This window comes from Alligator mississippiensis, chromosome 5 (assembly GCF_030867095.1).
Source record: "Alligator mississippiensis isolate rAllMis1 chromosome 5, rAllMis1, whole genome shotgun sequence".
Classification (NCBI taxonomy): Eukaryota; Metazoa; Chordata; order Crocodylia; family Alligatoridae; genus Alligator; species Alligator mississippiensis.
This window is the reverse complement of record NC_081828.1, coordinates 48,055,135-48,061,134: the sequence shown is the minus strand read 5'-3', so window position 1 is coordinate 48,061,134 and position 6,000 is coordinate 48,055,135.

Here is a 6,000-nt window from a genome sequence, read left to right as displayed (position 1 = left end):
TAATCTGCTTTGCTGACTATTAGGAGAGATCTATTACTTTATGTAGTAATCTTTCTGGAGAAGGGACAGGTTGGAAGCTTAATGGCTTATACGTGTGGTGATAAGGGAACAAAAGCAAAAGACTCTCTGATTATGATCCACAATAGAGCTGTCCAACTGGTGGCTCATGGGCCAAGGGGTTAAATTGCAGGACATAGGCCACCAGCAGAAAGTCTGGCGGGGCATGCAGTACAGCAGTGTTGAGGTATGCCCACATGAAGCAATGGGGTGAGGGGAGCATCTGAGTGGCCCTGTGACTTGTGGCTCACTTGGTGCACAGCATTCAGCCCTCATTAATGGAGCCTCTGGGGCTTAGAAATTGGACAGTCCTGACCTACAAGATTGCACTTTGGGTAGAGGACTGTCTTTGTTATGCGATTTTTTTTTATGGTACTTACCACAGTAAGACCCTAATTTCTGAGGTGGGGGCTGGTTCAAAAGTGATGCAAAGAATAATAATTAAATTATTAACTGATTATTGATTCATTTTAAATGAACCAATAAAAAATAATCTTGGACTTCCAAGTCTATAAATAGCATGTCTGTGAGTGAGAAGTGCCATTTACTGGGTTAGACTGGAGGTCCATTTTCCCAGTCTCCTGTGGACATGTTGGGGGTGCCAGCTCCTGGGCAAGGAGGCACGTGTCAAGCTCCCTCCTCTGAGGAATCTGATGCCTTGCTCTCCTAGAGAGGGCTCCAGCCAGCTCCCTGTGGGGCCAGGCCCCCTGCCTGCTTCACCAGGGTTGGCCCCTGGACCACTGCTGCCACCACTGCTGGTGGTGCTGCCGCCCCCTGCCCCTATTGTAGAGCCTCCTCCCACACACGTCCACTACTACACCCAGCTTCCCACTCACCCCCTACCATAGTGCAACCACAGGAGGCACCTGCCAGAGCCCTCCTGACCCCCTTAGCTCCCCGCTAAATAGAGGGGAAGATTAGTAGCTCCCACTCCCATCCTACATCCGCTCCATCCCATAGCAGGGCAAGAGCCCCCTGAGGGGACTGCTGCCCCAGCAGCCCCCAACATGGGGGCTAGCAATGAGCCAGGGGAGAGTCAGCAAGGCCAGGGGACTCTCCACAGCCAGGCTCCCCACAGGGGGGCCACAGGCCTCCCCAGAGGGGGCAAGGGCAAGGGCTCCTGAGGAGCCTTCTCCACAACTGCTTGTGGGAAGGGCAAAGGGCCTGTCACCAAGCCCAAACCACCAATACTTGAAGGGACCAGGTACTCTTCATCAGAGAGCACTGTATTCACTCAACCTGTTCCTGGCCAGACCAATGTGAATGTGGCTTCCCAGCTGGGAAGCTGCAGGCAGCTATCTATGCCCAAGTCACTGTGGGGAAGTCCTCAGCTCCTGAGTCGGAGGTCCCCACTGTTGCTGTCCCTTCCACCTTGGGCAGCTGGGCCCCCTTCCCAGACCTCACCTGCTGGCTATTTGAGACCTATGTGCAGGCCCTGGCTTGGGTTGTGCCCCCCAAGATTGTGGGGACCTTCAGATTCCATGGCAAGGAAATCTTCGCTCTGCCATGGAGGCTGCCATGCAGCGTTCCCTCTAAGTTGTGTGGCATGTGTGGCCACACAGGCACACCTAGCAGTGCGGCATGAGCGCACCTGTGTGACCGCGCACACTGCGCAGCTTAGAGGGAATGCTGCTGCCATGCACAAGACAGTGGAGAAGGGGGATGCTGTGGGAGTGAAGCATGGAAGAGCCCCTGGAAGAGTTGAGGATCTAAGTGGTCCTAAGCTCTGGTCCCCTGTATCTCTCCAATTCCACACCCTGGGGACCTCCTACCCCAGCTCCACACCCTGGGGCCCTCCTGCCCCAGCTCCACACCCTGGGGACAGTCATCTCCCTGGTCACTCTTCTCCCTCTGGGATGCTGAGATCCCAGCCTCTGCCATGTGTGGTCCTTCTGCCAGCAAGTAACCATCCAGCTGGTGGAGGGCTAGAGTGGAGGCCAAGGGAGCCCTTGGGGTCCCCTTCCAGGGGTCCCTCATCTGAGTCTACTATATGGTGGGGGATCTGAGATGCTTCCAGTGCCATGCACTGGGGTATCTGCATCAGGAGGCACCACAGGCCCCCACCAGCATCCTTGGCACTCTAGCCACAGGCCACAGCCCCCAGCACCCCCCCCCCCCCCGGAAGCTCAGGAGACCTCATGCCTCAACCACCAGTGGGGCTCCTGGGCAGGGGGGAACAGGCAGAAGAGGGGAGTGAGCAGGGCACCACCACCCCTGCTACTAACCCCACCCCTTCCAACTCTCCTCAATCCCATGCCATCCCCTCTACCTGGAGCTGATCCATCCATGGCTGGTGTCAGGGGAAGCAGTGGGCCAGTTGTTTCAGCTGGGGCTTCCCCAGTCCTCTGCCCCCACCGGGATGGAGGAGGGGAAAACAATCTCACATTCCCCCCCGCCCCCCAGTAATCAGGATGAGCCTGCTGAACCACAGGGCCAGGAGGATAACCAGGAGTCCATTGGCTCTGTGTATTCAGTGATCCTCTCGGCCCCAGTGGTCCCCAGGTAGGAGCTTCTCCAGTTCCTGGAGAGCACGTGGCACTCCAAGAACAAGGTATGGGTTGCCCTGACCTGCTGGGGGAATTTCTATGGGGTCCTCATTGCTGTGAGGGCATTGGTGGAGGAAGGCAAAGGACCAAAGCAACGTAACACCAGGACCTACATGGGGACACACAGCTTTCATGATACCCTCTACATGTATGGGTGGGCGACGAAAGGGTTGCTGCCAGGCCCCAGGCATGGCGTTGCTGCATGTGAGGCCCCTGCTGAACCTGCTGTTATCCCCCAGCAATGAGGTTGCTTAACATCACAACCTTCAACATCCGCAGGTGCAAGGTACTCTCCTTCCTTTGTGGGAGAGGGGTACACTGTGCTTTTCCACATGACTCCGGCCACCTCCAGCCAGAGCTTCCAGCTGCCAAAGTCAGCTGGCAGCTGGAGTTGGGAGATATGGTGTACTTCAGCCATTTAATGGAGACATGTGGGGTGGCTATCTTGTTTTCCCCAAGCCTGCAGCCAGAAATCCCTCAGACATTGAGATGGTGCCAGGTTGCATGCTCCATCTCTGGGTGCAAGCACAAGGGCTGCTTCTGAACCTGCTAAACATCTATGCCCCTGTGTGTGACTCTGAGGTGGCCTGGTTCTACCAGTGGGCAGCTACTTACCTTGGCACCCTCAACCCTTACAAGTGTCTGGTCCTCAGCAGGGACTTCATTGCCACCCTCAAGGTACAGGATCACATGGACAGGGAGTGAAGCCAGACTGCTGCCAACTTCCTTGCAGGGGGATCCTCAGTCTCAGACCACTCCCTGGTGGACATCTGGCATTCCTGCCATCCTGATGACACCACCACCTTCACCTCTGTCAGGGTGGAGGAGGAGTAGGTGTGCCACCCTGGTTTGGACAGAATTTAAATCTCAGTGCTGAACACTGACCAAGTCCATGCTTCCAGCACTAAGTGGTGGTCCCCTTCAGCAACGGCCACCCCATCTATGATCGGGTCACACTGTGGCCCCAGCATCTAGGGCCGGTCTACTAGAACTTTAACAATAGCCTGCTGGAGGATGTGGACTTCATGGCAGCTTCCAGGAGTTCTGGGTAGCCAGGCATGAGCAGTGGCCAGCCTTCCTCTTAGCTCAGAGATGCTGGGATGTGGGGTACATATTCGGCTCTTTTGCCACTGCTATATCTGGGAGCACACCCAGCAGATGTGGCCAGGGAGCAGCTCCATCTCCAGCTTGACCTCCACTCCCATCCCTGTTATGTTTTTAGTTGTCCCAAGCAATTAATTGTTGCTTTCCTAGTAGTCTCCCTTTATAAGGGAGTTTTCTTAGTTGGCAGTCACCCACAATCCCTCTAAAGCAGGGCATCCAACCTTTTTGAATGTAGGGCTGGATCATGAACTTTTTATCACCCAGTGGGCCGGCGAGCTACATTCAAAGACCTCACAGGAAGCGGTATCACAGCAGGAAGTGATGTCACGTGACCCTTGACACCAATGAAGTTAGGAAGTGACAATGAAATGGGTCTAACCAGTTCAAAACTCTCCCTCTATAGCATCCACCTCTGCCACTGTTTGGGACAGGATACTGAACTAGATGGACCATTGGGCTGACCAAGCATGGCACTTTTTATGCTCTTATGTTCTTTCGCTGAGCTTCCAAACTATGGCTGAGATTTGCAAAAAGGGGTAGATAGGCATGTTACAAAGTTGTCATAAAAGATTTGGAGCCCTCTAAATCCCATTCATTTTAATGGAAGTTGGCCTTTTGACTCAGCTTTGAAAATCTCAGCCCAAGGTGCCAACCAAATAAGTAAAAATATACTTTGCATTTCTATGCAGTGCATCTATGTGGGGCTCTCCAAGCTTTTTACAAACATTAAATGAATCTCAGGACATCCCTGCTTTTCAGAAGAAATGTGGTGGTGAGGACATTCTGGAAACATCTCACTCTCTGTGCGTGATCTGCTTCTACTGTCCTTGGATCACCCTAGAAGGGCCCTTACTGCCTCATTTCCAGTTCAGAGCAGGTAAAGTGTAAGTGGGTAGGAGGGGCTTATTTTTTGGCAGCAGGTTTGAGTGGCTTGAAGCTAGTGAAGATGTACCCACAATTAGTCACTGACCAGAGTGGGAACATAGGTGTCCTCACTTATTAACATAGCTCCAAGGCCCTACACTGTCTCTGCCTACATGTTGTTCTCATGTCCTCTTGCTTTCCTAAATCTCATGAGAGTAGAGGATTCTCATCATGCCTCCTGGACTGCTGTCACCGGATAGCTGTCCTGGTTCTAAGGTTGTGCTTCTGACTCTCTCATGGCCTCTTTTAGGGTGCACACTTAGAACTCTGGCTTTCCCTTCCTGCCCATTTTGCTGAATTGTGATTATTTCCACGAGGCATGAATTTAGTTCAGTGGATATGATTCTGCTTTCTCATACAGAGGCAATGACTCTCACAAAGTATGGCATATTTTAGTAGGATAAAAACATTTTGAAGGGCACACAGAAAGCAATAAGCAGTCTTTACTCACATGAGCTTACCAGGTATCAATCACCTGCTACTTGGGTTCGTGGCAGGTACAGACACAAGTGTATTAGCACGTTGTTCCAAAGTAAGTCTCTGTGCCATAGCCTACATCAGGTCTCAGATCTAGGGAGCCTGACCCCTCCCCAGCCATAGGCTTGTCACATTATACTAATCTGCTGGCAGGTGCAGACCTGGCTGGGCTCTTCCCATCCCCAGCAGCACATGGGAAGCCAGCTTCAGCTGCATGCCACTTTTCCTGGCCGGTGCTTACCCGGCTGGGTCCCTTCCATCTGGAGAAGCATGCAGCTGAAGCCTGCTTGCCATGAGCTACTGGGGACGGGAGGAGCCCAGCCGGGTCTGCACCAGCCAGCAGAAGTGGCGGCGGAGCCGTGTGCTGCTCGGGACAGGACGAGTCCGGCCAGAGCAGCAGGGGCTGAGCTGCATTTTCCCCCTGCCTGCGCTGGTGAGTCCCGAGCGGCACATGGCTCCGCTGCCACTTCTGCTTGCTGGTGCCGAACAACCGGGCTTCTCCCTACCCCAGCGGCACATGGGAAGCTGGCTTCAGCTGCATGCTGCTCCAGATGGAACGAACCCGTCCGGGTCGGCACCAGCCAGCAGAGGCGGCGGCAGAGCTGTGTGCCACTTCGGACTGACCGGCGCAGGCAGGGGGAAAGTGCACCTGAGCCCCTGCTGCTCCAGCCGGGCTCTTTCAGTCCCCAGAGGCACATGGCTACTCCTCTTCCCACATGCGCCGTGTCGGGAGCGTCAAGCTGACGCGGTGTGTGTGGGAACCTTGTCCCTTCCCAAGCCCTTCAGCAGCCATTAGGAAGCTGCTGAGGGGCTGGGGGAGGAACAAGGGGTGGGAACAAAAGTAAACTGTGTTTACCTTCATTTCTCATTGCAGCATTGCGGGCCACAGAAA